Raw genomic sequence first — 11,057 nt, 5'->3', positions numbered from 1 at the left:
GTAAAGGTAGTCATTTCAGTCGAAAGAACGACATCTAGATGACCATTTTAGAAAACATACTTCCACTTTGAGTTTAACCATAATTTTTGGATATAGTTTCATGTTCATAATAAAAATCATTTTCTCAGAATAACAACTTTTAAATCAAAGTTTATCATAGTTTTTAATTAACTAACCCAAAACAGCCCGCGGTGTTACTACGACGGCGTAAATCCGGTTTTACGGTGTTTTTCGTGTTTTCAGGTTTTAAATCATTAAGTTAGCATATCATATAGATATAGAACATGTGTTTAGTTGATTTTAAAAGTCAAGTTAGAAGGATTAACTTTTGTTTGCGAACAAGTTTAGAATTAACTAAACTATGTTCTAGTGATTACAAGTTTAAACCTTCGAATAAGATAGCTTTATATGTATGAATCGAATGATGTTATGAACATCATTACTACCTTAAGTTCCTTGGATAAACCTACTGGAAAAGAGAAAAATGGATCTAGCTTCAACGGATCCTTGGATGGCTCGAAGTTCTTGAAGCAGAATCATGACACGAAAACAAGTTCAAGTAAGATCATCACTTGAAATAAGATTGTTATAGTTATAGAAATTGAACCAAAGTTTGAATATGATTATTACCTTGTATTATAATGATAACCTACTGTAAGAAACAAAGATTTCTTGAGGTTGGATGATCACCTTACAAGATTGGAAGTGAGCTAGCAAACTTGAAAGTATTCTTGATTTTATGTAACTAGAACTTGTGGAATTTATGAAGAACACTTAGAACTTGAAGATAGAACTTGAGAGAGATTAATTAGATGAAGAAAATTGAAGAATGAAAGTGTTTGTAGGTGTTTTTGGTCGTTGGTGTATGGATTAGATATAAAGGATATGTAATTTTATTTTCATGTAAATATGTCATGAATGATTACTCATATTTTTGTAATTTTATGAGATATTTCATGCTAGTTGCCAAATGATGGTTCCCACATGTATTAGGTGACTCACATGGGCTGCTAAGAGCTGATCATTGGAGTGTATATACCAATAGTACATACATCTAAAAGCTGTGTATTGTACGAGTACGAATACGGGTGCATACGAGTAGAATTGTTGATGAAACTGAACGAGGATGTAATTGTAAGCATTTTTGTTAAGTAGAAGTATTTTGATAAGTGTATTGAAGTCTTTCAAAAGTGTATAAATACATATTAAAACACTACATGTATATACATTTTAACTGAGTCGTTAAGTCATCGTTAGTCGTTACATGTAAGTGTTGTTTTGAAACCTTTAGGTTAACGATCTTGTTAAATGTTGTTAACCCAATGTTTATAATATCAAATGAGATTTTAAATTATTATATTATCATGATATTATCATGTATGAATATCTCTTAATATGATATATATACATTAAATGTCTTTACAACGATAATCGTTACATATATGTCTCGTTTAAAAATCATTAAGTTAGTAGTCTTGTTTTTACATATGTAGTTCATTGTTAATATACTTAATGATATGTTTACTTATCATAGTATCATGTTAACTATATATATATCCATATATATATCCATATATATGTGATCATATAGTTTTTACAAGTTTTAACGTTCGTGAATCACCGGTCAACTTGGGTGGTCAATTGTCTATATGAAACATATTTCAATTAATCAAGTCTTAACAAGTTTGATTGCTTAACATGTTGGAAACATTTAATCATGTAAATATCAATCTCAATTAATATATATAAACATGGAAAAGTTCGGGTCACTACAGTACCTACCCGTTAAATAAATTTCGTCCCGAAATTTTAAGCTGTTGAAGGTGTTGACGAATCTTCTGGAAATAGATGCGGGTATTTCTTCTTCATCTGATCTTCATGCTCCCAGGTGAACTCGGGTCCTCTACGAGCATTCCATCGAACCTTAACAATTGGTATCTTGTTTTGCTTAAGTCTTTTAACCTCACGATCCATTATTTCGACGGGTTCTTCGATGAATTGAAGTTTTTCGTTGATTTGGATTTCATCTAACGGAATAGTGAGATCTTCTTTAGCAAAACATTTCTTCAAATTCGAGACGTGGAAAGTGTTATGTACAGCCGCGAGTTGTTGAGGTAACTCAAGTCGGTAAGCTACTGGTCCGACACGATCAATAATCTTGAATGGTCCAATATACCTTGGATTTAATTTCCCTCGTTTACCAAATCGAACAACGCCTTTCCAAGGTGCAACTTTAAGCATGACCATCTCTCCAATTTCAAATTCTATATCTTTTCTTTTAATGTCAGCGTAGCTCTTTTGTCAACTTTGGGCGGTTTTCAACCGTTGTTGAATTTGGATGATCTTCTCGGTAGTTTCTTGTATAATCTCCGGACCTGTAATCTGTCTATCCCCCACTTCACTCCAACAAATCGGAGACCTGCACTTTCTACCATAAAGTGCTTCAAACGGCGCCATCTCAATGCTTGAATGGTAGCTGTTGTTGTAGGAAAATTCTGCTAACGGTAGATGTCGATCCCAACTGTTTCCGAAATCAATAACACATGCTCGTAGCATGTCTTCAAGCGTTTGTATCGTCCTTTCGCTCTGCCCATCAGTTTGTGGATGATAGGCAGTACTCATGTCTAGACGAGTTCCTAATGCTTGCTGTAATGTCTGCCAGAATCTTGAAATAAATCTGCCATCCCTATCAGAGATAATAGAGATTGGTATTCCATGTCTGGAGACGACTTCCTTCAAATACATTCGTGCTAACTTCTCCATCTTGTCATCTTCTCTTATTGGCAGGAAGTGTGCTGATTTGGTGAGACGATCAACTATTACCCAAATAGTATCAAAACCACTTGCAGTCCTTGGCAATTTAATATGATATATATACATTAAATGTCTTTACAATGATAATCGTTACATATATGTCTCGTTTAAAAATCATTAAGTTAGTAGTCTTGTTTTTACATATGTAATTCATTGTTAATATACTTAATGATATGTTTACTTATCATAGTATCATGTTAACTATATATATATCCATATATATATCCATATATATGTGATCATATAGTTTTTACAAGTTTTAACGTTCGTGAATCACCGGTCAACTTGGGTGGTCAATTGTCTATATGAAACATATTTCAATTAATCAAGTCTTAACAAGTTTGATTGCTTAACATGTTGGAAACATTTAATCATGTAAATATCAATCTCAATTAATATATATAAACATGGAAAAGTTCGGGTCACTACACCTAAGTAAACATATTTTTTTTTAATATTGATTACTTGCTATTGTAATTCGTTTGCGTTAATTTTACGTATTTTTGTTTAATCATTACTTTGAGATTTCATTCATTAAACGATAACCCCCAATTTACCGCTTTTCTCTAAATTAGATTTGCATGTTATTGATTAGTAGGATCTACTATTAGTTACTGTCCCTAGGCACAAAACTTGGATTTATTTATTTTATGTTATACATGATCGGGTACACTTGCATGTAGTTATGTGTTAAGCAGATTTGGTATCTTAGAATTTATAAATTAATTAACCCGATTTAGCACATCACCTAGCCCGATCAGCTAGTGGTTGCAGGCACGTATGAGCCGTTGGTCCTCTAGTTGGAGTTATGTTTGTTGTTAGTTGTTGATGTATGATTTGGTACTGTATGTTAGCTCTGTTAGGTAGTTCCATTCACTTGACCTCATGCTAATCCCCCATATCATCCCTTGCAGGTTTTTGGATGTTTTGCATGCTAGATAGAAGAGTCGGATCTGATGATGATATGTTTGACAAAGGCGTACTCTGATGTCTAGTCTTTTGTATATGTAAACTGTTACTAACGTAACACATGTTTTGTAAGGTTGTAAACAAGAAATATTTTTATTAAGATATATTATTATGATATTGTTTTTAAACATGTCTTCCGCTGTGATTTAAAAAAATACGGTGTTACAAGTTGGTATCAGAGCATAGGTTTGACAATATGTGATAATGCTAAAACCGAACACATATTTCATAGCATTATCCTTCAAGAAAGACAAGATTTTAGTTGCAATTGTTCTATTTACAAGTGATATTCGTTTAAATATTAAAAGGTGAAGACAAAAGACAGATTCGACGATTTGAAGACGCAAACGACCAAAAAGCTAAAAAGTACAAAGTACAATCCAAGTGGTTCTATTTACTGATAAGAAACGTCTAAAAGTTACAAGAGTACGAGCCGCAAAATGCAAAGTACAAGATAATAAATCGTACAAAAGGACGTTCGAAAATCCGGAACCGGGACATGAACCAACTGTCAACGCGCGAAGCAACGGAACTAAAATTACAAGTCAACTATGCACATGAATATAATATAAAATTATATAAAATTATATATATTATATTATATTATTAAAAACCATCGACAAACAAGAAGACAAGTGATTGTGAGCTGGATCAGGAGGCCATGCGATCGCATGGCCTGGCTGCATTATATTCATGAGATCGCATGAGCCAGAAATCATGGCCAGGTCCTATAAATACCACGAATTTGGACGAGTTTTAGACACCTTCATTCACTGATCTCTTACTCTCTCTCAATTATATTTATATTTATTTTATAATTATAATTTTAATATTAAGTTAATAATAATAAGGTTATAGTGGTGAATGTTTCAAGTTTGTAAGTCGAAATTCTGTCCGTGTAACACTACGCGATTAATACTCATTTTAAGTTATGTTCAACCTTTTTAAATTAATGTCTCGTAGCTAAGTTATTATTATGTTTATTTAAGCCGAAGTAATCGTGATGTTGGACTAAATATTAAGACTGGGTTATTGGGCTTTGGACCATAATTGGGGTTTGGACAAAAGACCGACACTTGTGGAAATTGGACTATGGGCTATTAATGGGCTTTATATTTGTTTAACGAAATGATAGTTCGTTAATTTAATATAAAGATTTACAATTTGAGGTAATTATAAATAACCACATACACTCGATCGGACACGATGGGCGGGATATTTATAAATACTAATAATCGTTCATTTGACCGGACACGGGGATGGATTAATAGTCAATGGACTCATTAAAATAGGGGTGGATTACATACAAGGACACTTGGCGTAATTGTTAATAAAGTATTAAAACCTTGGATTGCATACAGTCGATAACCTGGTGTAATCATTAACAATGTATTAAAACCTTATTATAATATAAGTCCCCAATTAGTTGGAATATTTGACTTCGGATATAAGGATAATTTGACGAGGACACTCGCACTTTATATTTATGACTGATGGACTATTATGGACAAAAACCAGATGGACGTATCGAATAATCCAGGACAAAGGACAATTAACCCATGGTAATAAATTAAAATCAACACGTCGAACATCATAATTACGGAAGTTTAAATAAGCATAATTTCTTTATTTTATATCTCATCGCATTTTTATTTATCGCACTTTAAATTACTGCAATTTTATTTATCGCACTTTTATTTAGCGTCATTTACTTTACGCTTTAAATTAAGTTGTATTTATATTTAATATTTTACATTAGGTTTTAATTGTGACTTAAGATATAAAATCGATAAACCGGTCACTAAATGGTAAAAACCCCCTTTTATAACAATAATAATATTACTTATATATATTTTTATACAAATATAGTTTAAAATAAATATAGCGTTAGATTCAGCTAGCTCCCTGTGGAACGAACCGGACTTACTAAAAACTACACTACTCTACGATTAGGTACACTGCCTATAAGTGTTGTAGCAAGGTTTAGGTATATCCATTCTATAAATAAATAAATAACTTGTGTAAAATTGTATCTTATTTACTAGTATTTCATAGTAAAATATAATCTATTTCGTACTACACCTCGCACACATCAAGTATTTTTGGCGCCGCTGCCGGGGATCGAAACAACGTCGAAAGCGAAACGCTATAAAAAATATATTTAGTTTTTAATCTATTTTTGTAAAAATATAAGACGTTTTAAACATAAAAATACAAAAATATAAATATAAATATATATATATATATATATATATATATATATATATATATATATATATATATATATATATATATATATATATATATATATATATATATATATATATATATATATATATATTTCTATCTATTTAAGTGTTTAAATAAAAAGAAAAATATATTTTTTATATAAAGTATAAAAGTATTTTATTTTTTTTAGTTCTTAATAATATAAGTTTATAAATATAACTTATATTAATTTGGTAAAAAAATTCAAAGTAAAACGTAAAAAAAAAAAAAAAAAAAAAAAAAATCCCAATCTGAGCCTGCACGATTTTGGCCTGCATATAAACTGAACCTACAAGCCATGCGATCGCATGGCTGTAGTACATAGAACTCATGTGTTCGCATGAGATGATCTGACACGTATGATCCTCGTACAGTACGATTAGGGTTTGTGTTTAATATTATTATTATTATTTAATTAGTTAATTAGGGTTTTAATTTAATATAATTAGTTTAAGTTTAGTTTTAATTAATTTTAAGTGTTAATTAGTTTTATTAATATATAAATTAATACTTTTATAAAATAATAATATAAAAATAATATTTTTTTTTTAAAATGTAATCATTTTTTGTCTCTTTTTATAAATTGTAAATTTTTATCATTTATTCGTATATTGTATATTTTTCGTTCGTAATTAGTTCGTAACTTAGTAGTTTGCCATAGTTATTTTTATTTCTAGATTTTTAGGCTTTGCCGTAAAATCCCTTAAGTGCTTTTTCTTTAGATTAAGATTTAGACGCTCTAGAATTTTACGACGTCGCTTATCGCTTTAATATTTAATAGGTTTTAGTGCCTTATTAAGTTATTGCCGTTTTGGATCTAGAATTCCTTTTAGGCTTTAATTCCTTTAGACGCAAGTTTTAATATTTAGTTTTTATACTTTTAAGTTTCGACGCTTTCCTTTCAACGTTTATTATTTTTTCGACTGTTTGTTTTTCGACCTTTTATTTTTCGACTTTTTTCGACGCACTCTTTTTCTTCCTCTTATTTCTCGACGCTCTAGTTTTTAGGACATATAATTTTCTTTATTTTCTTTAAACTTCGACGAAAAAATTATTTTAAGCGGTTAAATTGATAGACATTCAAAATTTTCTGCTTCGTAGTAATAGTTAGATTTGTTAGTGGCTGAGTTGTGGATTTTCCGACTTAAAGGATCCTGGCTCCCTGCTACATCTTTTGGCTATTCGAAACGTGGGCAAAAGCAGAAAAGTCTATTAATTTGATAACTTATATAATTTTTATCTTTATAACTAATAGGATATTCAGTGAATGCACTGAGCAAAACGTTCACCACCTTTCATACGTTTACCTCCTACAACTCGATCAAGACATTTAGCCAATATTATCGCCGTTGATTTTTCTTTAGAATCGTCATATAGTCCACCAAGTACTCCAGTTCAAATTTTCGATAATCCATTTTTTGAGTCCGACCTCACAATTGAGAACCCGGAGGATATTCAAGGACAATTCAGAGATCCTGAACCAATAATCATTCCTCCTGAACCACAAATTGCTCATCCAGAGATTGTCGAGGAAGAAACCATTAAATCAGAATCCTCTAGTGATTCAGATTCAACAAATTCAATCATGGAAAATCCGGAACCTCTAAGTATGGAAGACCGAATGAGAGCTAAACGCACTGGCCAAGGTCACGCAATTTCTCAACCAGACATTAATGCGCCAGATTATGAAATCAAAGGACAAATCCTACACATGGTAACTAATCAATGCCAATTTAGTGGTACTCCGAAGGAAGATCCAAACGAACATCTTCGTACCTTTAATAGGATCTGTACTCTATTTAAGATCAGAGAAGTTGAAGATGAAATGATCTATAATATGTTATTTCCCTGGACTTTAAAGGGAGAAGCCAAAGATTGGTTAGAATCGTTACCTGAAGGGGCGATTGACACATGGGATGTTTTAGTTGAAAAATTTCTTAAAAGATTCTTTTCAGCATCTAAAGCCGTGAGACTTCAAGGAGAAATTGTTACGTTCACACAAAAGCCAAATGAAACTCTATATGAGGCGTGGACAAGATTTGAAAAGTTGTTGAGAGGATGTCCTCAACACAGTTTAGACACTTATCAAATAGTACAAATATTCTACTAAGGATGCGACATTACTACACGAAAAGACATCGATATTGCAGCTGGTGGTTCCATTATGAAGCAAACCGCAACTGAAGCTTACAAAATTATTGATAACACAGCCTCCCTCTCACATGAGTGGCATCAAGAAAAAGATATCGTTAGATCATCTAAAGCGGCTAGAGCCGATTCTAGCCATGACTTTGATTCCATTTCCGTAAAGTTAGATGCTTTCGAGAGACGAATGGAAAAGATGACTAAAGATATTCACGCAATACGAATTAGTTGTGAACAGTGTGGAGGACCACATTTGACAAAAGATTGTCTCAGTATTGAACAAACAATGGAACAAAGAGAGAATGTTTCATACATAAACCAAAGGCCTGGAAATAATTATCAAAATAATTATCAACAGCCAAGACCAAACTACAATTAAAATAAGAATTATAACCGAAATGTTCCATACAACGATCAACAAGGTCCTAGCAATCAACAAGTATCTAATAATACTTACAACCAGCAAAGACCTATTTATCCAATTAAACCACCACAAACCGATGATAAAAAGCCAAATTTAGAAGATATGATGTCGAAGCTAGTTGAATCTCAAACGCAGTTTTCCACATCTCAGAAACAAACCAATGAACAAAATGCTCAAGCACATAGAAATCAACAAGCTTCTGTTCAAAATCTGGAACAAGAAGTAAGCAACCTAGCAAGGTTGATAGGTGAAAGAAAATCGGGGAGTCTACCTAGCGATACAAATGCTAACCCCTGAAATGAAACAACTAAAGCCATTACCACGAGAAGTGGTATTACACTGAAACCACCTGAAATACCTGTAATTTCTGATGACTCTATTCCTACTACACAGGCACCACAACCTGAGCAAGAGAAGGAAATAGAACCGGTAGTTGAAAAGGTTAATGAAGATAACACAGTTAAGGCTAAACCTTATGTTAAACCATACCAACCACCGCTTCCTTACCCAAGTAAAATGAGAAAAGAAAGACTTAAAGTCGAGCAATCCAAATTCTTGGATATGTTTAAACAAATAAATGTAAATCTTTCTTTCATTGATGTGATTTCAGGAATGCCAAGATATGCTAAATTCCTGAAAGATCTAATCACAAATAGAAAGAAAATGGAAGAACTCTCGGCTGTTACTATGAATGCTAATTGTTCTGCAGTGTTGTTGAATAAACTACCAGAAAAACTCTCAGATCCAGGAAGTTTCACAATTCCATGTTTTCTGGGTAGTCTTAGTTCAATAGAAGCATTGGCAGACTTAGGTGCTAGTATAAATTTAATGTCGTATTCACTATACGCTAAACTAGACCTTGGAGAATTGAAACCAACAAGAATAAGCATACAACTAGCCGATCGATCAGTAAAATATCCTAGAGGGATAATGGAGAACATGCTAGTTAAAGTTGGTACTTTAATATTTCCAGTAGATTTTGTTATTCTGGACATGGAAGAAAATTCTCGAGTTCCTCTCATATTAGGAAGACCATTCTTAAACACGGCTAAAGCAATAATAGACGTGTTCGGTAAGAAACTGACCCTAAGTATAAAGGACGAGAGTGTTACCTATTCTGTTGATAGAGCCATGCAACAACCGCAATCTGCAGATGATACATGTTCTTATATTCAAATAGATAAATTCACATGCAGAATTGTTAAAAGAATTTCCAGAATTACAAGAAACATGAGAATGTTCTTTAGGAGAAGGAACTGAACTAATTGATGAAACTGAAATGTTAGTCGCACTCATGGCTAATGAATACGAACCAACAGAAGAAACTAAAATGTTAAAAGAAGAAGACAGATATCGATACAAATCATTGATATAAGAACCACCGATATTAGAGTTAAAGCCACTTCCAAACCATTTGGAATACGCTTATTTACATGGTGAATCTGAATTACCTGTAATAATATCGTCTTCTCTTATGGAAAATGAAAAATCTCAACTCATTTCTGTGCTAAAAGCTCATAAACCAGCTATTGCATGGAAGATTCATGACATTAAAGGTGTAAGTCCTTCGTATTGCACACACAAAATCCTTATGGAAGAAGGTCATAAAACATACGTGCAACGCCAACGAAGACTAAATCCTAATATGCAAGATGTTGTTAAGAAAGAAATTATTAAACTGCTCGATGCAGGTTTAATTTATCCAATCTCTGATAGTCCTTGTGTAAGCCCAGTTCAATGTGTACCTAAGAAGGGTGGCATGACTGTCATCACAAATGAAAAAGATGAGCTTATTCCTACTAGGACTATAACAGGATGGCGTGTCTGTATTGATTATAGAAAATTAAATGACGCCACCAGAAAAGATCACTTTCCCTTACCTTTCATTGATCAAATGTTGGAAAGATTAGCCGGAAATAGTTACTATTATTTTCTTGACAGTTTCTCCGGATACTTTCAAATTCCAATCCCACCCGAGGACCAAGAGAAAACCACGTTCACGTGCCCTTATGGTACTTTTGCTTACAAACGCATGCCATTTGGACTTTGCAACACCCCTGCAACCTTTCAAAGGTGCATGATGGCAATTTTTCACGACATGATAGAAGAATGGATGGAAGTTTTCATGGATGACTTTTCAATCTTCGGTGATACTTTTGAAACATGTCTAGTTAATCTTGAACGAATGCCTATTAGATGCGAGCAATCAAATCTAGTACTTAATTGGGAGAAATGCCATTTCATGGTTAGAGAAGGCATCGTTCTTAGTCATAAAATTTTAAAGGAAGGAATTGAAGTGGATAGAGCTAAAGTAGATGTAATTGCTAAACTTCCACATCCCACCAATGTTAGAGGAGTTAGGAGTTTTCTAGGGCATGCCGGTTTTTACCGACGTTTCATAAAAGATTTTTCCAAAGTTGCCACTCCTATGAATAAA

The 11,057-nt window shown here is 32.6% G+C and overlaps 1 non-coding gene across 1 annotated transcript; it reads right to left on the bottom strand.

Annotated features, from left to right (window-relative positions):
• Positions 1-8,020: 8,020 nt before the first annotated feature.
• On the bottom strand, positions 8,021-8,127 carry LOC139865153 (small nucleolar RNA R71). The gene has a single exon (XR_011764677.1). It is a non-coding gene; the product is annotated as a small nucleolar RNA R71 (small nucleolar RNA).
• Positions 8,128-11,057: the final 2,930 nt, after the last annotated feature.

The sequence above is a fragment of the Rutidosis leptorrhynchoides genome, chromosome 8 (assembly GCF_046630445.1).
Source record: "Rutidosis leptorrhynchoides isolate AG116_Rl617_1_P2 chromosome 8, CSIRO_AGI_Rlap_v1, whole genome shotgun sequence".
Classification (NCBI taxonomy): domain Eukaryota; kingdom Viridiplantae; phylum Streptophyta; class Magnoliopsida; order Asterales; family Asteraceae; genus Rutidosis; species Rutidosis leptorrhynchoides.
The sequence above is the reverse complement of the archived record's forward strand: the minus strand, read 5'-3'. Positions and strand labels throughout refer to the sequence as shown.